Source organism: Macaca thibetana, chromosome 19 (assembly GCF_024542745.1).
Source record: "Macaca thibetana thibetana isolate TM-01 chromosome 19, ASM2454274v1, whole genome shotgun sequence".
Classification (NCBI taxonomy): domain Eukaryota; kingdom Metazoa; phylum Chordata; class Mammalia; order Primates; family Cercopithecidae; genus Macaca; species Macaca thibetana.
Window position 1 is genome coordinate 22,981,814 of NC_065596.1, and position 24,914 is coordinate 23,006,727.

General features: G+C 54.8%; 1 pseudogene; it reads left to right on the forward strand.

Moving 5' to 3' along the window:
- The first annotated feature begins 5,727 nt into the window (after window positions 1-5,727).
- LOC126941663 (uncharacterized) lies at window positions 5,728-21,386 on the forward strand (annotated as a pseudogene).
- Window positions 21,387-24,914: the final 3,528 nt, after the last annotated feature.

Here is a 24,914-nt window from a genome sequence, read left to right on the forward strand (position 1 = left end):
TGGAAATAGGGTCTTTGCAGAGGTAATCAGTTAACATGAGGTCATTCTGCAAGACAGTGGGCCCTGATCCAATGTGCCTGATTTCTTTACAAAGACGGGAAATTTGGCCGGGCGCGGTGGCTCATGCCTGTCATCCCAGCACTTTGGGAGGCCGAGTCAGGTGGATCACCTGAGGTCAGGAGTTCGAGATTAGCCTGGCCGACTTGGTGAAACCAAGTTTCCACTAAAAATACAAAAGTATGGCCGGGCACGGTGGCTCAAGCCTGTCATCCCAGCACTTTGGGAGGCCGAGACGGGCGGATCACGAGGTCAGGAGATCGAGACCAGCCTGGCTAACACGGTGAAATCCCATCTCTACCAAAAAAATACAAAAAACTAGCCAGGCAAGGTGGCGGGCGCCTGTAGTCCCAGCTACTCAGGAGGCTGAGGCAGGAGTATGGCGTGAACCCAGGAGGCGGAGCTTGCAGTGAGCTGAGATCTGGCCACTGCACTCCAGCCTGGGCAACAGAGCGAGACTCCGTCTCAAAAAAAAAAAAAAATACAAAAGTTAGCCAGGCGTGGTGGCGGTCGCCTATAATCCTACCTACTCGGGAGACTGAGGCAGGAGAATCACTTGAACCGGGCTGGCGGTGGGGCACAGGTTGCAGTGAGCCCAGATTGCAGCACTGCACTCCAGCTTGGACGACAGAGTGAGACTCCGTCTCCAAAATAAATAAATAAATAAATAAATAAATAAATAGGGGTGATTTGGGCCAGCCATGGTGGTGGCTCACACCTGTGGTCCTGGCACTCTGGGAGGCTGAGGTGAGAGGATGGCTTGAGCCCCGGAGGTGGAGGCTGCAGTGAGCCACGATTGAACCGCTGCACCCCAGTCTGGGCGACAGAGCAAGACCCTGGCCTGCAGACTGTGAGACGGTGACCGTGTGCCGTTTCAAGTCACCAGGTTTGTGGTCTTTTTTTTTTTTTTTTTTGAGACAGAGTCTTGCTCTGTCGCCCAGGCTGGAGTGCAGTGGTGCAATCTCAGCTCACTGCAAGCTCTGCCTCCCAGGTTCACGCCATTCTCCTGCCTCAACCTCCCGAGAAGCTGGGACTACAGGCGCCCGCCACCACGCCCGGCTAATTTTTTTTTTGTTTTTTTAGTAGAGATGGGGTTTCACCGTGTTCTCCAGGATGGTCTCGATCTCCTGACCTTGTGATCGGCCCGCCTCGGCCTCCCAAAGTGCTGGGATTACAGGCGTGAGCCACCGCGCCCGGCCGGTTTGTGGTCTTTTTACAGCAGCTTCGCCAGAGGCCCCCACCACGCGGAGCCCGGAGGAAACCAGCCTCGGAATCACAACAGTAACCAGGGACTCCAGGACGGCAATTCCAAACCCCACACAAACAAAGCTGATTGTAGAAAGGGCCCATGTATGAGCTCAAATGGAGGGGACGCTGGAGAGATGCCGGGGGCCCTGGGTGGGTGGCTAACACGGTGGTCCCCGCAACTGCCCCAAGCTTTCCACGCCCTGTGATGCAGGGGCTGCCTCTCAGTCACGGGGGTCAGGATAGGCGACGCCCCTGATTTGCCCTGTCTTTGCTATTGATTTTTTTTTTTTTTTTTTTGAGATGGAGTCTCGCTCTGTTGCCCAGGATGGAGTGCAGTGGCTCCATCCTGGCTCACTGCAAGCTCCGTCCACCTCCCAGTTTCAAGCGATTCCCCTGCCTCAGCCTCCTGAGTAGCTAGGATTACAGGCACGTGCCACCATGCCTGGCTAATTTTTGTCTTCTTAGTAGAGACGTGGTTTTGCCATGTTAGCCAGGCTGGTCTTGAACTCCCGACCTTGTGATCTGCCTGCCTCAGCCTCCCAAAGTGCTGGGATTACAGGTATGAGCCACTGCACCCGGCCCCTTTTTTTTTTTTTTTTTTTTTTTTTTTTTTTTTTTGAGACAGTCTTGCTCTGTTTCCCAGGCTAGAGTTCAGTGGTGCGATCTTGGCTCAGTGTAACCTCCCGGGATGAACCTCCTGGGTTCAAGTGATTCTCCTGCCTCAGCCTCCCGAGTAGCTGGGATTACAGGTGCCGGCCACCACGCCCGGCTAATTTTTGTATTTTTAGTAGAGATGGGGTTTTACTATGTTGGCCAGGCTGGTCTCAAACTCCTGACCTCAGGTGATGCGCCCGCCTCGGCCTCCCAAAGTGCTCGGATTACAGGCATGAGCCACAGCACCTGGCCCCAAGTTGTTCTCTAAAACCATACTCCCATGTGGCATCCCTAGATATGGATCCAGGAACTGAAACCCTGACCTACTTCTCGGGAGTTGGAGACAATGCATCTCAGGACACAGGAGGAGAGGGACACATGCCTCAGCACCTTCCCAGCTGGGAAACATATTTGCAGTTTTTGCTGGGACGGGCTTAATAACCCCATCCCAGACAGCCGTCCCAGATCATGACAAGAGAAGTGGTCATTCCGAAAAGATGAGGGGGATGATAACAGAAGCACAAACGGCTAACGAGCGTGGGAAAAAATATGTTGGCTCCTAGTGGTGAATTTTGTAAAAGGGAGAAACCGGCTGGCGCGGTGGCTCACATCTGTAATCCCAGCACTTTGGGAGGCTGAGGTGGGCGGATCACTCGAGCCCAGGAGTTTGGGACCAGCCCGGGCAACATAGTGAGACCCGGCTCTTCAAAAAATGGAAAAATTAGCTGGCCGTGGTGGCGGGCGCCTTTAGTCCCAGCTACGCAGGAGGCCGAGGCTGGAGTCGAGGCTGCAGTGAGCCATGATTGTGCCACCGCACTCTAGCCTGGGTGATAGAATGAGGCCCTGTCTTGCTGGAGCACAGTGGCATGATCTTGGTTCACTGCAACCTGCGCCTCCCAGGTTCAAGCGATTCTCCTCCCTCAGCCTCCCAAGCAGCTGGGACTACAGGCGTGCGCCACCACACGCAGCTAACTGTTGTATTTTTAGTAGAGATGGGGTTTCACCATGTTGGCCAGGCTGGTCTCAAACCCCTGACCTCAGATGATCCACCCGCCTCAGCCTCCCAAAGTGTTGAGATTACAGGCACGAGCCATGGTGCCTGGCCCAAAAATTGTTTAAAAAATCTATTCTACCAGGGAGGCCAAGGCAGGAGGATCACTTGAGCCTAGGAGTTTGTTTGTTTTTTTTGAGACGGAGTCTCACTCTGTCGCCCAGGCTGGAGTGCAGTGGCGCAATCTCAGCTCACTGCAAGCTCCGCCTCCCGGGTTCACGCCATTCTCCTGCCTCAGCCTCCCGAGTAGCTGGGACTACAGGCGCCGCCACCACGCCCGGCTAATTTTTTTTGTATTTTTAGTAGAGACGGGGTTTCACCGTGTTAGCCAGGATGGTCTTGATCTCCTGACCTCGTGATCCGCCCGCCTCGGCCTCCCAAAGTGCTGGAATTACAGGCGTGAGCCACTGCGCCCGGCCTTTTTTTTTTTCTTCTTCTTTTTAATAAAAATTGAGATGGGGGCGTGTCTCACAGTGTTACCCAGGCTGATCTTGAACTCCTGGCCTCAAGCAATGTTCCCACCTCTGCCTCCCAAAGTGCTCAGATTAAAGGCATAACTCACCAAGCACGGTCAAGTCCACAAATTTGAGTCTAGCCTGGGCAATATGGTGAGAACCCATTTTTAAGAAAAAGTCAAAATAGCCAGGCATGGTAGTGCACGCCTGTAATCTCAGCACTTGTGCTCAGGAGTTCGAGACCAGCCTGGCCAACATGGCAAAACCCCGTCTCTACTAAAAATACAAAGATTAGCCAGGCGTGGTGGCAGGTGCCTGTAATCCTAGCTTCTCGGGAGGTTGAGATTGGAGGATCACTTGAGCCTGGGAGGTCGAGGCTGCAGTGAGCCAAGATTGTTCTACTGCACTCCAGCCTGAGTGACAGAGTGAGACTTTGTCTCAAAAAGGAAAATTTTAAAATAAATAATAAAAATAAAATAAAGTCTACTAATAATAGAAAGAAAGGCGGGGTGTGGTGGCTCATGCCCATAATCCCAGCACTTTGGGAGGCCGAGACAGGCGGATCACGAGGTCAGGAGATCGAGACCATCCTGGCTAACACAGTGAAACCCCGTCTCTACTAAAAATACAAAAAACTAGCCGGGCGTGGTGGCGGGCGCCTGTAGTCCCAGCTACTCGGGAGGCTGAGGCAGGAGAATGGCGTAAACCCGGGAGGCGGAGCTTGCAGTGAGCTGAGATCCGGCCACTGCACTCCAGCCTGGGCGACAGAGCGAGACTCCGTCTCGAAGAAAAAAAAAAAAGAAAAAAAAAAAAAGAAAGAAAGAAAGGCAGGGTGTGGTGGCTCATGCCCATAATCCCAGCACTTTGGGAGGCCGAGGAGGGCAGATCACGAGGTCAGGAGATCGAGACCATACTGGCTAACACGGTGAAACCCTGTCTCTACTAAAAATACAAAAAACTAGCCAGGCGTGGTGGCGGGCGCCTGTAGTCCCAGCTACTCGGGAGGCTGAGGCAGGAGAATGGCGTGAACCCGGGAGGCGGAGCTTGCAGTGAGCTGAGATCATGCCACTGCACTCCAGCCTCGCGACAGAGCGAGACTCCGTCTAAAAAAAATAAATAAATAAAATGAAATAATAGCAAGAAGAAGGGCCGGGTCCGATGTCTCACGCCTGTAATCCCAGCACTTTGGGAGGCCGAGGTGGATAGATCACTTGAGGTCAGGAGTTCGAGACCAGCCTGGCCAACATGGTGAATCCCATCTCTACTAAAAACACAAAAATTAGACGGACATGGTGGCAGCGCCTGTAATCTCAGCTACTTGGGAGGCTGAAGCAGGAGAATTGCTTGAACCCAGGAGGCGGAGGTTGCCGTGAGCCAAGATCCCGCCACTGCCCTCCGGTCTGGGCGACAGAGCAAGACTCCATCTCAAAAATAAAATAAATAAATAATAACAGGAAGAAGAAGAAAAGTTCCCACAGAGGGCTTTAAACAGCCCTCCCATTCCTCTGCTGTGGGGCAGTTAGCCCGCTGACTCCTGGGGGGCAGCCGAGAGGCACTCGCTAATGGCACAGACCCCGAGCTGAAGGCTTTCGAGGTACGACCTGGTCTCTTGGCCCCGGGAAAGGGGGGTCTCTCTGCTTCCCTCCTGCCACTGCTGGTGACCGTGTTTGGGTGGCGGCCCCCAGCCTGTGCTGAGCTGGGGGGATGCCCTTCTGTAACCAGGGGCAACGGCGTCCTCACACCCCAGCCCGGGGAGCTGGGACCGGGAAGCATGTGTGTGCCTGTCTGTGTCTGTCGCCCACGCTGGCCCCAAATCTGTCTTGAAACCATTTACATTTTCACCTCCAGGCAAATGAAGGCTTCACTCAGCGTCGGTTTGGAAAAGTAGGTTTCTCTGATGCTATTTGGGGACCTGCCTGGTGCTGGCAGGGTGAAGAGCCTGCTTCCTCCTTGCCAGGCCTATGCAAAGCTTTACCAGCATCTCCAGGGCTCCCTTGGGCCAGGTGCCCCCAGCCCCTTCTCCCACCTCGAGCAGAGGGCGTTCCCGGCAGCTGCTGAGTGACGCTGGGATGAGAGCGGGTCTTGCTGAGAACGGCCTCCTGCTGCACCATTGTGGGTGAACACCCCTCGGTGACCCAATGTGACCCGGGGCCAGTGGGCCCGAGGGGCCAACACGCCTCAAGAGCTGCTCCAGGCCTCATTCCAGTACATGCCAGGAGGAGCCCAGAGTTGGACAGAGAGGCCTGAGCCTGACCCAAGGAGATGGCAGGTCCCAGGCCTGTCCAGACAGTGCTGCTGGATACAGCAGTAAGAATACGGGACAAGCCGGGTGCGGTGGCTCAGTGAGCCGTGATTTTGCCACTGCACTCCAGCCTGAGCAACAGAACGAGACTCTGCGATCCTCCCGCGATCCCAACAGTGTCGGAGGCCAAGGCGGGCGGATCACCTGAGGTCAGGAGTTCGAGACCAGCCTGGCCAACGTGGTGAAACTCCATCTCTACTAAAAAATACAAAATGTGGCCGGGCGCGGTGGCTCACGCCTGTAATCCCAGCACTTTGGGAGGCCGAGGCCGGCGGATCACAAGGTCAGGAGATCGAGACCACAGTGAAACTCCATCTCTATTAAAAATACAAAAAATTAGCCAGGCGCTGTGGCGGGTATTTGTAGTCCCAGCTACTCGGGAGGCTGAGGGAGGAGAATGGCATGAACCAGGAGGCAGAGCTTGCAGTGAGCCGAGATTGTGCCACTGCACTCCAGCCTGGGCGACAGAGTGAGACTACGTCTCAAAAAAAAAATAAATAAATAAAAAAAAAAAAAAAAAAAAAAATATATATATATATATATAAAATGTATGCCTGTAATCCCAGCACTTTGAGGCCAAGGCAGGCGGATCACCTGAGGTCAGGAGTTTGAGACCAGCCTGGACAACATGGTGAAACCCCATCTCTATTAAAAAATACAAAAATTAGCCGGGTGTGGTGGTAGATGCCTGTAATCCCAGCTACTCAGGAGGCTGAGGCAGGAGAATCACTTGAACCAGGAGGTGGAGGCTGCAGTGGGTCAAGATCGCGCCACTGCACTCCAGCCTGGGCAACAGAGTAAAACTCCATCTCCAAAAACAGCAACAACAACAAAACACACTTGCAGGTCCATCTTAGCCGGGAAGCCCTAAGGAGAAGCTGGAGCATCTGCGGGGACCAGGGCCCTGTAAACTGCAGCAGATTCCGGGCACCAGCCATCCTCCGGAGACCCCGCTCTGCCTCCAAGTGGTGCACAAATGACTGCGACTGGCAGCTGGAGTTCTCCTTGGCAGGAGGGGCTGTCTGAGGTTAGGCAGGAGGTCCTGTGCCCCCAGCCCCACCCAAGGTTCCATAGCAGGCAGCGGCCGGCAGACCCCTCCACGGCTGTGAACACAGCCCTGCTCTGGGCCTCGCCACGGCATCTCAGCTCAGAAATCGATGCTGTTTACAAACAGGGCCCAAGCATCCAGCCCCTCTTAACCCCCAGCCCCCCAACTCCCCCGTGGACAAAATGACGGATCACCCCCAGGAGGGGGAAGCAGTCTCGTCCTCTGGGGCTGGCGGGGGCTGCTGAGTGCCTAATGCATGTCTCGGACTCCTCGCCTTGTCAAACGCATCAGCCCGAAGCTGGGCCCGAGAGGCAATTAGCAGATCGAGCCATGAATCATTGATCGCTGCTGGGGTGCGGCCGCCTCGGACGCCTCGTCGCCGCAGTTTTGGGCTGATTATGCATTCGCTGTAGGAGAGGAAGCACTAACTCCAGACCTCGTGTTTTATTCATGGATCTGGGCTCCATGTAATCATCACAAGTTTTTAGTGGCGAAACTGAGGCCAACAGGCACAGCGTGCAAAGCGCTGGTGATCTGGGCCTCCCAAAGTGCCAGGATGACGGGCATGAGCCACCGTGCCCAGTTATTTTATTTAATAAATACATAAATACGGCCGGGCACGGTTGCTCACGCCCCTGTAATCCCAATACTTTGGGAGGCCGAGGTGGGCGGATCTCCTGAAGTCAGGAGTTCGAGACCACCCTGGCCAACATGGAGAAACCGTCTCTATTAAAATACAAAAATTGGCCGGGCGCGGTGGCTCAAGCCTGTCATCCCAGCACTTTGGGAGGCCGAGACGGGCGGATCACGAGGTCAGGAGATCGAGACCATCCTGGCTAACTCGGTGAAACCCCGTCTCTACTAAAAAATACAAAAAACTAGCCGGGCGAGGTGGCGGGCGCCTGTAGTTGCAGCTACTCCAGAGGCTGAGGCAGGAGAATGGCGTAAACCTGGGAGGCGGAGCTTGCAGTGAGCTGAGATCGTGCTACTGCACTCCAGCCTGGGCGACAGAGCGAGACTCCGTCTCAAAAAATAAATAAATAAATAAATAAATAAATAAATAAAATACAAAAATTAGCCGGGTGTGGTGGTGTACGCCTGTAATCCCAGCTACTCAGGAGGCTGAGGCAGGAAAATCACTTGAACTCAGGAGGCAGAGGTTGCAGTGAGCCGAGATTGCGCCGCTGCACTCCAGCCTGGGGGACAGCAAAACACACACACGCACACACAGACAAATCCTTTTTTTTTTTTTTTTCCAGTCAGAGTCTTGCTCTGTTGCCCAGGCTGGAGTGTAGTGGCAAAATCACGGCTCACTACAGCCTCAACCGCCTGGGCTCAAGCGATCCTCCCATGTCAGCCTACCAAGTAGCTGGGATTACAGGCGCACACCATCACGCCCAGCTAATTTTTTCTTTTTTGTAGAGATGGCATTTTTCTATGTTACCCAGGGTGGTCTCAAACTCCTGACCTCAAGTGATCCACCTGCCTCAGCCTCCCAAAGTACTAGGATTATAGGTGTGAGCCACCACGCCCAGACTGGGTTTTGTTTTTTTTTTAATTTCATTTGAAAATTTTTTTTTTGGTGGGGGTCTTTCTTTTGAGACAGGGTCTCACTCTGTTTCCCAGGCTGGAGTGCAGTGGCACAATCACAGTTCACTGCAGCCTCCACCTCCTGGGCTCAAGAGATCCTCCCACCTCAGCCTCCTGAGTAGTTAAGACCACAGGTGCACACCACCACGCCCAGCTAAATTTTTATTTTTGTAGAGATGAGGTCTCACTATATTTCCAGGCTGGTCTCAAACTCCTGAGCCCAAGTGATCCTCCTGCCTTGGCCTCCACAAGTGCTGGGCTAATAGGTGTGAGCCATGCTCCTGGCCTGGGCTTCTTATTTTATTTTTAAAAAATGGTGTACCTGGCCAGGTGCAGTGATTCACACCTGTAATCCAGCACTTTGGGAGGCTGAGGCAGGTAGATCACGTGAGGTCATGAGTTTGAGACCAGTCTGGCCAACGTGGTGAAACCCCGTCTCTACTAAAAATACAAAATTAGCCATGTGTGGTGGTGACTGCCTGTAGTTCCAGCTACTTGGGAGACTGAGGCAGGAGAATCACTTGAACCTGGGAGGCAGAGGTGGCAGTGAGCTGAGATCATGCCATTGCATTCCAGCCTGGGTGACAAGAGTGAAACTCCGTCTCAAACAAACAAACAAACAAACAGGCTGGGCAAGGTGGCTCACATCTGTAATCCCAGCACTTTGGGAGGCCGAGGCAGGCGGATCACTTGAGGTCAGAAGTTTGAGACCAGCCTGGTCAACATGGTGAAACTCTGTCTCTACTAAAAATACAAAAAATTAGCTGGGCGTGGTGGCAATCACCTGTAATCCCAGCTACTTGGGAGGCTGAGGCAGGAGAATCGCTTGAACCTGGGAGGTGGAGGTTGCAGTGAGCTGAGATCGTGCCACTGCACTCCAGCCTGGGAGACGGAGCGAGATTCCATCTCAAAAAAAAATAATAATAAAATAAAATAAAAACTAAATAATCTGTATATTCTGTAAAACTCATCACTGCTGGGCCGGGCGTGATGGCTCACGCCTGTAATCCCAGCACTTTGGGAGGCTGAGACGGGCAGATTGCTTGAGGTCAGGAGTTTGAGACCAGCCTGGCCAAGATGGGGAAACCCCGTCTCTACTAAAAATATAAAAATTAGCCAGGCATGGTGGCGGGCGCCTGTAATCCCAGCTACTCGGGAGGCTGAGGCGGAAGAATTGCTTGAACCCGGGAGGCAGAGGTTGCAGTGAGCCGAGATTGTACCACTGCACTCCAGCCCGGGCGACAGAGTGAGATTCCATCTCAAAAAAACAAAACTAAACAAAACAAAAAAACGAAAACCAGTCATCACAGCCTGAGAGTCCTTGCTGGAAACATTCACAAAAGTGATGGGTCCTTGTTTTCTTTCAACACCATTTTCAGATGTTTCGTTCTGAGCGCCACTACATTTTCCATAATCTGCAACACGCAGCTTCCAGGACTAGGCTGCTGGTGGGTTCCCAGGCCCCTCTCCTGCCACAGCGGGGCTGGGCCGATCCCAATCCCGTGGCAGCGGTGGGTTAAATGCCTGTGCGACACCGACTGTCTTGACGTGAGGGAGACCCCACATCCCCACGGGGAAATACACGCAGGTCACAGCTCAGGATGCTCTGCGGACAGTGATCTTCCTGTGGGCAGGACGGGCGGTGCCCACAATGCCTGCAACCGGGACTGAGCAGTGACAGGGGACCGGGAGCCGGGCCCCCTCCTCCTTCCCGAGAGCCCTCCGGCACCCGGTACACGCACCAACGCTGTCACCCCTGCCTCATCCAGAGGGCGAAAGGGAAGGTGTCCCCTACTGTCTCCCAAAGGATGCATGACACAGTCACAAAGAGAGCCTGCCTGGAAGGGCTCTCAAACCCCAATTTCCACAGCCGCCCCAGGGGACCCAGACAACGGAGGCGGGGACGGCAGAAAACACGGGACGACAGCAGGCATTGTGCGCCCAGCGCCCGGCCGCGGCTTTCTGCAGCCGTGTCCATCTGATTTGGGGGGAACCGGAACCGGGGAGGGGTGCGGCCCAGCCCATTGTCTGCTGCTTCCTTTCCAGCCCCTCCCCAGGCAGCTCCTAGCCCCCACTCCGGACTCCGGAGGCCCAGGGGAATCCACACAGCCTTTTTTTTTTTTTTTTTTTTTTTTTTTTTTTTGAGACGGAGTCTCGCTCTGTCGCCCAGCCTGGAGTGCAGTGGCCGGATCTCGGCTCACTGCAAGCTCCGCCTCCCGGGTTCAAGTGATTCTCCTGCCTCAGCCTCCCGAGTAGCTGGGACTACAGGCGCCCGCCACCTTGCCCGGCTAGTTTTTTTGTATTTTTTAGTAGAGACGGGGTTTCACCGGGTTAGCCAGGATGGTCTCGATCTCCTGACCTTGTGATCCGCCCGTCTCGGCCTCCCAAAGTGCTGGGATTACAGGCTTGAGCCACCGCGCCCGGCCCAGGCTAATTTTCATATTGTTACTAGAGATGGGGTTTCACCGGGTTAGCCAGGATGGTCTCCATCTCCTGACCTCGTGATCCGCCCGTCTCGGCCTCCCAAAGTGCTGGGATTACAGGCTTGAGCCACCGCGCCCGGCCTTTTTTTTTTTTTTTTTTTGAGACGGAGTCTGTGTTGCCCAGGCTGGAGTGCAGTGGCACAATCTTGGCTCACTGCAACCTCCACCTCCCTGGTTCAAGTGATTCTCCTGCCTCAGCCTCCCGAGTAGCTGGGACCACAGGTACCTGCCACCACGCCTGGCTTATTTTTTGTATTTTTAGTAGAGACGGGGTTTTACCGTGTTGGCCAGGATGGTCTCGATCTCCTGACCTCGTGATCCGCCCGTCTCGGCCTCCCAAAGTGCTGGGACTACAGGTGTGAGCCACCGCGCCCGGCCCCCCACACAGCTTTTTAAAGCTGAAGTCTCGGGAGACATCTCGGGTGGTGCAGAGAGTGACCCCCAGCCATGGTGGCAACGTGGAGACCTCGGCTCCCAGGAAGGCTCCTTCCCGCCTGGCCTCTGGGTGCCCCCTCTCCAACCTCAGCCCCCCTCCCCCACACCAGGGCCTTTCTCGGAGAAGCACCCGCCCTACGTCCCCTTCCCAACTGGAGTCTGAAACAAGCCTCTGCCATCTCTCGACGAGTTGCAGTTTGGAAGCGTTTTTTGTTTTGTTTTGTTGTTGGAGACTTTAATCTTGTTTGTGGCGGAGAACATTCTAGAAGCTAAAAGGAAGCAGCACCTTGCTAGAAGCCAAAGATTAAAAACTCGGGGCCGGGCGCAAGGACTCACGCCTGTAATCCCAGCACTTTGGGAAACTGAGTGGGGAGGATCACTTGAGCCCAGGACTTCGAGGCAACACAGTGAGACTGGGCAACACAGTGAGACTCCCATCTCTGAAAGTGAAAATAAGGCTGGATACGGTGGCTCACGCCTGTAATCCCAACACTTTGGGAGGCCGAGGTGGGTGGATCACCTGAGGTCAGGAGTTCGAGACCAGCCTGGCCAACATGGTGAAACCTCATCTCTACTAAAAATACAAAAATTAGTGGGGGTTGGTGTGTGCCTGTAATTCCAGCTACTCGAGAGGCTGAGGCAGGAGAATCGTTGGAACCCAGGAGACAGAGGTTGCCATTAGATGAGATCGTGCAGCCTGAACGATAGAGCAAGCCTCTGTCTCAAAGTAAACATTTTGTAATAAAAATAAAAACAAATTCTGTCCCAGAAGACTGGTTTACATGGGAAAAGAGCTGTGATATTAACACAGTGTGAAGTGACAAACAGGTACATATCAGCAGCTAAAACATCACTCTTTGCGAAAGGAAGGTACCTGCGTATGCGACCACGCCCGGACACACACGTGGGTGGGGACACACACGTGGGGATTCTTTTTTTTTTTTTTTAGATGGAGTCTTGCTCTGTCGCCCGGGCTGGAGTGCAGTGGCCGGATCTCAGCTCACTGCAAGCTCCGCCTCCCGGGTTCCCGCCATTCTCGTGCCTCAGCCTCCCAAGTAGCTGGGACTACAGGCGCCCGCCACCTCGCCCAGCTAGTTTTTTGCACTTTTTAGTAGAGACGGGGTTTCACCGTGTTAGCCAGGATGGTCTCGATCTCCTGACCTCGTGATCCACCCGTCTCGGCCTCCCAAAGTGCTGGGATTACAGGCTTGAGCCACCGCGCTCGGCCTGTGTTGGTCAAATTTTCTAGGTTCCCGATGTCCTGTCCTAACTGGCGAGAAAAGCAGGTATGTTTTTTTTTTTTTTTTTTTTTTTGAGATGGAGTCTCGCTCTGTCACCCAGGCTGGAGTACAGTCGTGCGATCTCGGATCATTGAAACCTCCGCCTCCTGGGTTCAGGCGATTCTCCTGCCTCAGCCTCACGAGTAGCTGGGATTACAGGCGTGTACCACCACGCCCAGCTAATTTTTGTAGTTTTTTTTTTTTTTTTTGAGATGGAGTCTCCCTCTCTTGCCCAGGATGGAGTGCAGTGGCACAATCTTGGCTCACTATAACCTCTGCCTCCTGGTTCAAGCGATTCTCCGGCCTCAGCCTCCCGCATTTTTTTTTTTTTCTTTTTTTTTCAGGAGAGAAAAAAAATTGGGTTGGCCAGCCTGGGTTGGCCAGGGTAGTCTCAAACTCCTGACTTCAGGTGATCTGCCAGCCTCGGCCTCCCAAAGTGCTGGGATTACAGGCGTGAGTCACCGTGCCTAGTCTGGTTTTTTTTTTTTTTTTTTTTTTTTTTTTTTGAGATGGGGTCTCACTCTGTCACCCGGGCTGGAGTGCAGTGGCACAGTCTCGGCTCACTGCAACCTCCGCCTCCCTGGTTCAAGCCATTCTTCTGCCTCAGCCTCCTGAGTAGCTAGGATGACAGGTGTGAGCCACTGCGTCCAGCCCCAGGTACATTCTTTTCGGACAGCCAGGCTGACAGCAATTTGATGTTGGAGTCAGCACGGGGGTGAAAGGGCAGATGTCCCAGCAGCCCGCCTCTCGACCCCAGCCTAGCTCTGACACTAATTCCCTGTGTGAGCAGGAGCTGGGGCTGGCCCGGCCTCCACCCTCTTCTGTACAGCCCTGACATCTGCAGAATCACAGACCGTCAGGTCTGCAGGGAACCACAGAGAAGAAGGCAGGCCTTTAACTAATTCAGGGCACTCAAACCACAACCCACATCCAGACGCTTCTCACACTGGAGATGCCCATTTTCCAAAAATTAAAAACTGCTCGACCGGGCGCGGTGGCTCATCCCTGTCATCCCAGCACTTTGGGAGGCAGAGGTGGGAGGATCACCTGAGGTCAGGAGTTTGAGAGCAGCCTGGCCGACATGGCAAAACCCTGTCTCTACTAAAAATCCAAAAATTAGCCAAGCATGGTGACAGGTGCCTGCAATCCCAGCTACTTGGGAGGCTGAAGCAGGAGAATCGCTTGAACCTGGGAGGCAGAGGTTGCAGTGAGCCGAGATGACGCCATTGCACTCCAGCCTGGGCGACAGAGCGAGACTCCATCTTGAAAAATAAATAAATAATTTATTTATTTAATTTATTATTTTAAAAAATTATTATTTTTATTTATTTATTTATTTGAGACAGAGTCTCACTCGGTCCTCCAGGCTGGAATGCAGTGGCACGATCTCGGCTCACTGCAAGCTCCACTTCCTGGGTTCACACCATTCTCCTGCCTCAGCCTCTCGAGTAGCTGGGACTACAGGTGCCCGCCACCATGCCCAGCTAGTTTGTATTTTTAGTAGACATGGGGTTTCACATGTTGATCAGGCTGGTCTCAATCTCCTGACCTCGTGATCCGCCCGCCTCGGCCTCCCAAAATGCTGGGATTACAGGCAAGATCCACCGTGCCCAGCCAAATAAAAAATAATTAAAAAAAAATAAAGTGGGCCAGGTGCAGTGGCTCACACCTGTAATCCCAGCACTTTGGGAGGCCTAGGCGGCTGAATCACAAGGTCAGGAGATCGAGACCATCCTGGCTAACACCGTGAAACTCCGTCTCTACTAAAAATACAAAAATTAACCGGGCGTGGTGGCAGGCGCCTGTAATCCCAGCTACTCAGAAGGCCAAGGCAGGAGAATTGCTTGAATCTGGCAGGCGCAGGTTGCGGTGAGCTGAGATCATGCCACTGCACTCCAGCCTGGGCGACAGGTCTAGAAAGAAGAAAGAAAGAAAAAGAAATAAAGAAAACAGAAAAGAAAGAAAAGAGGCCAGGTGCGGTGGCTCACCTGTAATCCTAGCACTTTGGGAGGCTGAGGCGGGTGGATCACGAGGTCAGAAGATCGAGACCATCCTGGCTAACACGGTGAAACCCCGTCTCTGCTAAAAATGCAAAATATTTGCCGGGCGTGGCGGTGGACGCCTGTAGTCCCAGCTACTCGGGAGGCTGAGGCAGGAGAATGGCATGAACCTAGGAGGCGGAGCTTGCAGTGAGTTGAGATTGCGCCACTGCACTCCAGCGTGGGCGTCTGAGCGAGACTCTGTCTCAAAAAAAAAAAAAAAGAAAAAAAGAAAAGAAAGGAAGAAAGGAAAGGAGAAAAAAGAAAAGAAAAGAAAGAAGGAGGGAAGAAAGGAAAGGAGAGGAAAGGGGAGGGGAGGGGAGGGGAGGGGAGAAGAAAAGAAAAAAGAAAGAAGAAAGCGGATCCGTAGCGTCAGGGCTGGGGCCGGGGACGGGAGTAAGGCCCGATACAGATCATTAAGCTGACTTTAAAATGGTTACTTTTGGCCGGGCGTGGTGGCTCAAGCCTGTAATCCTAGCACTTTGGGAGGCCGAGACGGGCGGATCACGAGGTCAGGAGATCGAGACCATCCTGGCTAAAACAGTGAAACCCCGTCTCTACTAAAAAATACAAAAAACTAGCCGGGTGAGGTGGCGGGCGCCTGTAGTCCCAGCTACTCGGGAGGCTGAGGCAGAAGAATGGCCTGAACCCGGGAGGCGGAGCTTGCAGTGAGCTGAGATCCGGCCACTGCACTCCAGCCTGGGGGACAGAGCAAGACTCCGTCTCAAAAAAAAAAAAAAAAAAAAAAAAAGGTTACTTTTGCGCTGTGTGAATTTTGCCTCAATAACAGTCACCTTCCTGATGTTCTCTCCGTCGCAAAGGTAAGGCAGTCTCGCCGGTAAATGAAATGGTAATCAGGGCGTGTGGCTCTCACCAGTCCTTAAAAGCACCTCCAGGGAGATTGGTTTGTGTGAACAGCACCGTTTTCACGTAGCTACCAAAAAGCTATGACAGCAAAGGCCTTCAGTCCCCAAAGCCGAGGCCAGCTCCTGGCCACGTCCCTGCTGGCCACCAAGGTGCTCAGATCCTGCAGAGCGAGAAACAGCCACCTCTGACCGAGGGTCTCAGGCCCATCTCATTGCTCCCGGGACCTCTGCCCTCAGGTTTGCAAATCTGAGCCTCCAGTCCGCTTCCGGCCCAGAGGGGCCACCAGGGTTCCGGCCCCAGCTCGGGGAAGGGGGCAGGAGAAACCAAGCCTCCTCAGAGTCCCAGCTCACACTCATGGGGTCTCACCCCAAAAGGCTGTGATCAGGAGACACCTAGGATGTTGGCCAAGACCCCCAAGCTTTCTAGAGCACGAGCCCCCTGGAGGGCCTACGAATCTGCATTTTTTTTTTTCTGAGACGGAGTCTCGCTCTGTCGCCCAGGCTGGAGTGCAGTAGCGAGATCTTGGCTCACTGCAAACTCCACCTCCTGGGTTCACACCATTCTCCTACCTGAGCCTCCAGAGTAGCTGGGACTACAGGTGCCCACCAGCACGCCCAGCTAATTTTTTTTGTGTGTGTATTTTTAGTAGAGACGGGGTTTCACAGTGTTAGTCAGGATGGTCTCAATCTCCTGATGTCACGATTTGCCCGCCTCAGCCTCCCAAAGTGCTGGGATTACAGGCGTGAGCCATCGCGCCCGGCCCCATAAATATATATATATATATTTTTTTTAATAAAGACAAGATTTCGCTATTTTGCCCGGCTAGTCTTAAACTCCTGGACTCAAGCAATCCTCCCACCTCAGCCTCCTAAAGTGCTGAGATGAGGCCAGGTGCAGTGGCTCACACTTGTAATCCCAGCACTTTGGGAGGCCAAGGTAGGTGGATAATGAGGTCAGGAGTTCAAGACCAGTCTGGTCAACATGGTGCAACCCTGTCTGTACTAAAAGTATAAAAAATTAGCCAGGTGTGATGGCACACGCCTGTAGTCCCAGCTACTTGGGAGGCTGAGGCAGGAGAATCACTTGAACCTATAAGGCGGAGGTTGCAGTGAGCCAAGATCTTGTCACTGCACTCCAGCCTGGGCGACAGAGCGAGACTATCTTAAAAACAAACAAACAAACAACCACCAAAGCGCTGGGATGACAGGCGTGAGCCACTGTGCCCGGCTAGAGTCTGCATGTTTTTTTGTTTTGTTTTGTTTTGTTTTGTTTTGTTTTTTGAGACGGAGTCTCGCTCTATCGCCCAGGCTGGAGTGCAGTGGCTCGAACTCAGCTCACTGCAAACTCCGCCTCCCGGGTTCCCGCCATTCTCCTGCCTCAGCCTCCCAAGTAGCCAGGACTACAGGCGCCCGCCCCCATGCCCGGCTAATTTTTTGTATTTTTAGTAGAGACGGGGTTTCACTGTGTTAGCCAGGATGGTCTCCATCTCCTGATGTCACAATCTGCCCGCCTCGGCCTCCTAAAGTGCTGGGATTACAGGCGTGAGCCACCACGCCCGGTCAGTCTGCATGTTTAACACAGTGGTTCCCACACCAGACCAGCCTGGAGATTCCTACCCTGAAGGGCAGACATTGTTCCCATTTCACAGCCAGGAACCTTGAGGCTTACTGGTTTGAAGACAGCCTGGCAGGGGCCGAGCCAAGATCTGCCCCCCAGACCCCCACATTCCTTCCCGGGCCTCCCAAAGCCATCGCAGTGCTCCACTCCTCCCTCTCTGTGCTCCAGCCTCAGCTCCTCACAACCCCTGAGCCTCCCAAGCCCCCAGCCCCCAAGCCCACGGCCGGGCCCTTTGCACGGGGCATCTTTGGGAGGGGAATTGTCTGTTCTCCTTAAGCCTCCATCTTTAAGCCGGCCGTTGTCTTGGCAACGGTCTACGGCTGACCTTTGTGAAGAAAAAAAGGGTGACCTTCCCAGTACAGGCCCCCCGGCCGCCGCCCCCACGCCATGGCGCAGTTTAAAGGCATCTGTCTAAACAATGCATTATGGATTTCTCCGCCGGGCGTGCACGGGCTGAGAATTTCAATCCGGGCGGCTCTGCCATTTCCTAAACTTGAGGCATCCAGGGAGAGGGCGTTACACACACTGGCCAGAGCGCTCAGGCCCTGGGAACTGGCAAACGCTTCGGGTTCCAGCCCCGCAACTCAAGCCGGGTGAAGACCAGAGCCCCCACCTCAGTTCCTCCATCTGTAAAGTGGCACCGAGGAGGGTCCAACTCCCGGGGTGTGGCCGGCGGCAGCGTAAATCTTCAGGGCTGCCGACACCCAGCCTCCGGGACCCCCCTGACCCGCTGTGGAAACTGAGACAAGGACCGGAGGGCAGATCCCCCGGGCACCTGCCAAGGCCACCGACCCAGGTCTGGATGTTCCCTGTGGCCCAAGGTCACCCCTGGGCCCCCAGGGACTGATGAGAGGCCTCTAGCGGGAAAAGGGGGTGGCTCAGGCAGGTTGGTCCCCACGTGGGGTGGGTATCAGGCCCCAAAACCCCTGCACACGCTGGCACAAGAAGCTCCATCCATGCCTCTCCCTCTGATTTCTCAACCTGTGATGGGAAAAGAAGAGAAAAGGAAGGAAGACTTCCTCCAAAGCTTCACCCTGGCAGAATTCTGCTCTGAGGTCCTTGCCCACTTCCAGGCAGCCCTCCCTGCTCGCCTCTCACCACGGGCACAGGGCACAAATTATGTCCCTCTTCTGCTCTAAACTCTGCTGTGGCTCCCCAGTGCCTTCAAGAGAAAAACCAAACTCCTCCCTGCGGCCCATGAAGCCCTCAGCAGCCTTAGAATCCCCTGCTCCAGCCACACCAGCTCCCTGAAGGACACACCAGGCTCCAGGCTGCCCTCAGCCCTTTGCACTGGCTGCTCCATGAGAAACCCAGCTCCTTCTCGCCCTTCTGAACTCAGCTCAAAGGACCCCTCCTCCAGGAAGCCCTCCTGCCTGCCCCCTTAGACATTTCCAAGACAGAGAGAGAGAGACAGAGAGACAGGGAGATAACCGGCTCTTTCAAGCTCATGTCCTGTAGGCTCCCCGAGTGTAGGCACCAGCTCTCTCTTTATATTTTTTCTATTTTATTTGTATTCCATTTTCAAACACTCATGAACGGGGGACTTGGTGCCAGACACCCCTCCAAGTGGTTTACAGAGATGAAGTTTCTGGTGCCATAAACAATGGTTATGCAACATCCAGAGGTGGGGACTGGGATTGAAGGAACAGTTCCTTTTCACCAGTGCCCAGTCAGGGCATGTGTATTTTATATGGACGCCAGTCACGCTGCGCCAGGGCCCAGTCGAATGACCTCGTCATATGTTGGTCACATCTGCAAAGGCCTTCTTTGTTTTTTTTTCAGACGGAGTCTCGCTCCGTCGCCCAGGCTGGAGTGCAGTGGTGCGATCTCCGCTCACTGCAAGCTCCGCCTCCCGGGTTCACACCATTCTCCTGCCTCAGCCTCCCGAGTAGCTGGGACTACAGGCGCCCGCCAACACGTCCAACTAATTTTTTTGTATTTTTAGTAGAGACGGGGTTTCACCGTGTTAGCCAGGATGGTCTCGATCTCCTGACCTCGTGATCTGCCCGTCTCGGCCTCCCAAAGTGCTGGGATTACAGGCTTGAGCCACCGCGCCCGGCCCAAAGACCCTATTTCTAAATCAAGTCCCGTTCACAAGTTTCGGGGTCCAGGATGTGAACAGATCTTCCAGGGAGACACCAAGCAGCCTCAGTGTCCATTAATGGATCTGGGCCCTCCCCTCAAGCCTTTTCTTATCCCCTCCCCCACCTCCTGCACCAAGACCCCAGCATGAAGCTTCCTCAGCCCTCACTGACCTCTGCTAGGTCCCAGAGACGCTGTGAGCACCCGAGGGCAGGGCCTGAGGCTCCCCCGCCCCACCTGGGCTGGCACCTGGTAGAGGCGGGTTCCCCCTGAGCATTAGCTGCGGGCTGGCTGTGGGCCCCTTGACAAACTCCTGGGACACTTGAGCTGAGAAGAGCCCGAGGTGCCCCAGCCCCTTTCCGAGTCCCCGCTGGGCACGTGTCACCCACTGATGGGGAGATGCCCGAGTACTGTGACTCCGCGGTGGGAGGGTGAGGTGGCCCCTGGGGACCCAGAGTCCCGTCCTGCCAGGGCCTCCTGCACCCTCAACCCCAAACCCAGAAAAGTCAGGTGGAGCCCAAGGCCAGAGCAGGCCAATCACAGCTGGGAGACGGGGGCCCAGGGGCCAGGAAGCCGGGATGGAGCGTTCGGCCCATTGCCCTGCACAGCCACCCCCGGTCTCTTTCCCTCTCTGTCTCTGTTTCTCCGTCTCTGTTTCCCTTTGTCTCTCTCTGTCTCTGTTTCTGTCTCTCCCTCCTTCCATCTCTCTCTGTCTCCCTCGTCTCCCTGTGTCTCTGTCTCTCTCTGACTGGCTCTATCTCTGTCTCTGTCTCTCTCTCTATCACTGTCTCTGTCTCTGTCTCTTCCTCCCTCCATCTCTGACTCTCTCTGCCTCCATTCGTGTCTCTCTCTGTCTCCATTCGTGTCTCTCTCTCTGTCTCCATTTGACTCTCTCTGCCTCCATTCGTGTCTCTCTCTGTCTCTTCCATTCGTGTCTCTCTCTGCCTCCATCTGTCTTTCTCTGACTCTGACTGTCTCTGTCTGTCTCTGTGTCTGTCCCTCTGATGTCTGACCCCGGTGGGCAGTACCTGCACTGGTTTTGCTGCCCCTGAAGGAACAACGTGTTCTCACTCTGTCTGGGAGATCCCCTTTGCCTCCTCTGGAGGGTCTGAGAAGTCAGGAGGGCGCTGGGCCCGCCGCAGGGGCAGGTGACCCACGCATCACCCTGCCCACCACAGGGCACAGCTGCCACCAAAGGGCTAGGGGGTGGCCAGCCGCCGTGCTCTGGCAGGGACAGGTCTCCCCGCGGCAACCCCCAGGGAAGAGCAGCCCCTCCACCCACCTCCTGCCACCTGCCTCCCTCCCCTTCCAGCCGGCGGGCAAGGGGGCTTCCCGTGCCGCTGGGCGGGCTGCAGGCATCCATGGGGGCCACAAAAGCTCAACCAGATTCCGGGACACTCCCGCCCCCTTCACCCTCCTTTCCCCGGGATTTCCCGTAGAGGGGACAGGGCCACACGTTGCTCCACACGGACCACCCCTCCCGATGCTGGAGCCCACAGCAGGGAAGTGGACTTCCCACGGGTCTGAACGGAAATCTGGGGAACCCCGGACACACAGACACCCTCTCCACCCACCCAGCCTGCGGTACGGGAATGACACGGCCGTCTGCAGGAGCATTCAAACGGGCAGGGGCCGCCTGCGGAAAGCCTCCCTCCCGTGGACGAGCCCTCCCGTGTGCAGCTGCCACGCCATGACAACAGCTGCCGCCACAGAGCCCCCATCACCGCCACCTTTGCCGACGAAGAAACAGCGTCACAGGGTGGCCGGGTCACCTCCGGAAGTGGCGGGGCCAGCTGGGAGACACAGGGCCAGGCCTGGAAGCTGTTTCCATGTATCATGCCCCGAACGCACGCCAGGCCCTGCTGGGGAACACGCCCTCTGCTTCTGGCCTTGGTGGGACCTGCCTGGCCTCTGCCTGGCCTTCTGTGAGGGTCAAAGGCCCAAATCCAGGGCCATTGGAAGAGTTTGCAAGAACAGCATTCCCTGCACACTCAGAAACGTCTGGAACAGCCCAAATGTCCATCAACACAACAATGGGGCAAACGCAGCGCGGCCATCCACCCACTGGAACACGACTCAGCCATGAAAAGGAGCGAGGCTCTGACCCAGGCCGCGGCGCAGATGCACCTTGAGGACGCCACGCTCAGTGAGAGACGCCAGACACAAAAGGCCACGTAGTGTGTCATCCCATTTCTATGAAACGTCCAGGGCAGACCCATCCATAGAGACAGGGAGGGGATGTGTGGGTGCCGGGGCGGGAACGGGGTTTCCTCTTGGGGTGATGGAAATGTTCTAAAGTTGATTGGGTTGATGGACACACAGCATTGTGAAGAAAATAAAACAAATCAATTGTATACTTTAGGCTGGGCGTGGTGGCTCACGCCTGTAACCCCAGAACTTTGGGAGGGCGAGGCGGGTGGATCACCTGAGGCCAGGAGTTCGAGACCAGCCTGGCTAACACGGTGAAACCCTGTCTCTACTAAAAAAAAAAAAAAAAATACAAAAAATTAGCCGGGTATGGTGGCGGGCGCCTGTAGTCCCAGCTACTAGGGAGGCTGAGGCAGGAGAATGGCGGGAACCCAGGAGGCGGAGCTTGCAGTGAGCCGAGATGGTGCCACTGCACTCCAGCCTGGGCGACAGAGCGAGACTCCGTCTCAAAAAAAAAAAAAAAAAGAAAGTTGATTGGGTTGATGGATACTTCAGGCCAGGTGTGGTGACTTACGCCTGTAATTCCAGCACTTTGGGAGGCCAAGGTGAGTGGATCACCTCAGACCAGGAGTGTGAGACCAGCCTGGCCAAATCCCGTGGTGAAATCCCGTCTCTACTAAAAATACCAAAAAAAAAAAATTGTATTCTTTAAATGAATGAACTGTATGCTACGTGAATATCTCAGTAAAGCTGTTTTAGAAATTGCCTTCTTGGGCCGGGCGCGGTGGCTCACACCTGTAATCCCTGCAGTTTGGGAGGCCGATACAGGCAGATCACATGAGGTCAGGAGTTCGAGACCAGCCTGGCCAACATGATGAAACCCTGTCTCTACTAAAAATACAAAAATTAGCTGGGCGCGGTGGCGGGCACCTGTAATCCCAGCTACTCAAGAGGCTGAGGCAGGAGCAGTGGCTCACGCCTGTAATCCCAACATTTTGGGAGGCTGAGGTAGGAGGATCCCTTGAGCCCAGGAGTTCGAGACCAGTCTGGGCTATGTAGTGAGACCCCCACCTCTACAAAAAAATGCAAAAATGAGATGGGAGGATCACTTGAGCCCAGGAGGTGGAGGCTGCAATGAGGTGAGATCACACCACTGAACTCCAGCTTGGGGAATGGGGGTGAGGCCATGTCTCAAAAAAAAAAAATGCCGGCCGGGCGCGGTGGCTCAAGCCTGTAATCTCAGCACTTTGGGAGGCCGAGACGGGCGGATCACGAGGTCAGGAGATCGAGACCATCCTGGCTGACACTGTGAAACCCCGTCTCTACTAAAAACTACAAAAAACTAGCCGGGCGAGGTGGCAGGCGCCTGTAGTCCCAGCTACTCGGGAGGCTGAGGCAGGAGAATGGCGTGAACCCGGGAGGCGGAGCTTGCAGTGAGCTGAGATCCGGCCACTGCACTCCAGCCTGGGTGACAGAGCGAGACTCCGTCTCAAAAAAAAAAGAAAAAAAAATTGCCTTCCCTTCTGTCCCTTGTCATTTTTCCTCAGTGACATTGAAAGGTGTCACCTTCACCTTCTTCTGCAGCCACACGCAAGGAAGCCTCGTCTAGGAGCCTTGCTAGGTGGTGAGCCTGCCGTCTCTGGAGGTGCGTAAGGGGAGAAGAGTGAGCCTTGGGTGAGGCTGCCTGCCCTGAGTGATGAATGGCCTCTGACTCTTAGGCCCAGCATCCAAAACCCCAAACTCAGCCAGGCGTAGTGGCTCACGCCTGTAATCCCAGTACTTTGGGAGGCCGAGGCGGGTGGATCACTTGAGGTCAGGAGTTCGAGACCAGCCTGGCCAACATGGCAAAACCCTGTCTCTACTAAAATAAAAATTAAAAAATATATATACATATATATTAGCTGGGCATGGTGGCAGGTGCCTGTAATCCCAGCTACTCGGGAAGCTGAGGCAGGAGAATCGCTTGAACCTGGGAGGCAGAGGTGGCAGTGAGCAGGGATCATGCCACTACATTCCAGGCTGGGTGACAGCGCAAGACTCCATCTCAAAACACAAAAACAAAAAAAAGAAAACCGAACTCCTGGCTGCTGGAATGAATCCCAACCCTCCTGGCTGAGCAGAGGCCTCGGGTGGGCACCGTGTGGACAGCATCCCAGCGGCCGGCCGGGCCAGAGCACTGCATACACATACGTGTGCGTTCACATGCACATGTACAACTGGTGGGGGATTTTCCCCCCTTCTTTTCTTTAAGTAAAGAGGCCTGTCATGGTGCAAGGGGCGTCCTGACACTGTATATTTCACGGTGCTTTCATCACAACCGGCCGGCGGGGGGAGCCTCCCGGCCGGGCTCACAAAAGGCCCTTTAAGCCCTCTGCGTCCGCATTCTCTACGTGGGAGCCTGCCCCGTTTCCTATTAACTTCAAAAGTCTCAATCCTATTACGGCGGGGGGCGGAGAAACAGCGGAATGGAAGAGGGGGCCTTTATTCCCCAGTCCGAACTGGGCAGAGGCCCCAGGGACCCTCATTAGGCAGGCAGTGTTCCCCACGGTCTCAGGGGGACTCTGACAACGGCCCTCCCCACCCGACCGAGAGCCCGGAAACAGCGGTGGGGCCCCTGAGCTGCCCAGAGCGGCCCTTCCCTCCCCAGCGGGAATGGCAGGCGGGAGGCGGGTCCGGCGGGCGCAGCTTCATGCTGCCATAAGCCTCACTCACCGGAGCCTCTGGGCAGCGAGACCCAGGGCCCTGACCTGGGTGTTAGCTCCAACCCCCAGCCTTGGTTTCCTGCCCTGGAAAATCTGGGCAACCCCACTTCCCACTCTCGCAGCTCTCTTAGGCTCCTATATGGGTAGAAGGAAGCACCTCCCATTCCTCGCTGAGCCGGGACCCTCTGGCTTTTTCAAGTTCTTCTGGCCTTGCCCTGTGCCCAGCCAGGCCCGGGAGTGGGAGTTAATCCTGGGGCACAGGGAGCCATCGTAGGACTGAGGCAGGGGAGGGTCACCATCTGAGTTTCAGGGTTTTTTTGTTTTTGTTTTTGAGACGTAGTCTTGCTTTGTTGCCCACGCTGACTGCAGTGGCACAATCTTGGCTCACTGAAACCTCTGCCTCCCAGGTTCAAGCAATTCTCCCTGCCTCAGCCTCCTAAGTAGCTGGGATTACAGACGCCCACCACCACGCCCGGCTAATTTATTTGTATTTATAGTAGAGACAGGGTTTCACCATGTTGGCCAGGCTGGTCTTGAACTCCTGACCTCAGGTGATCCACCCGCCTCGGCCTCCCAAAGTGCTGGGAGTACAGGCATGTGAGCCACTGCACCCAGTCTGTGATCCCATTTCTATGAAATGTCCAGGACAGGCCAATCCATAGAGGCAGGGAGGGGATGCGTGGGTGCCGGGGCTGGGGTGGGGACGGGGAGCAACAGCTAATGGGGATAGGGTTTCCTTCTGGGGTGATGAGAACATTCTGGAACTAGACAGAAGTGATGTTTGCACAACTCTGCAAATACATTAAAAGTCACTGGATTACACCTATAAGCAGGTGAACCTCATGGTCTGTGAATT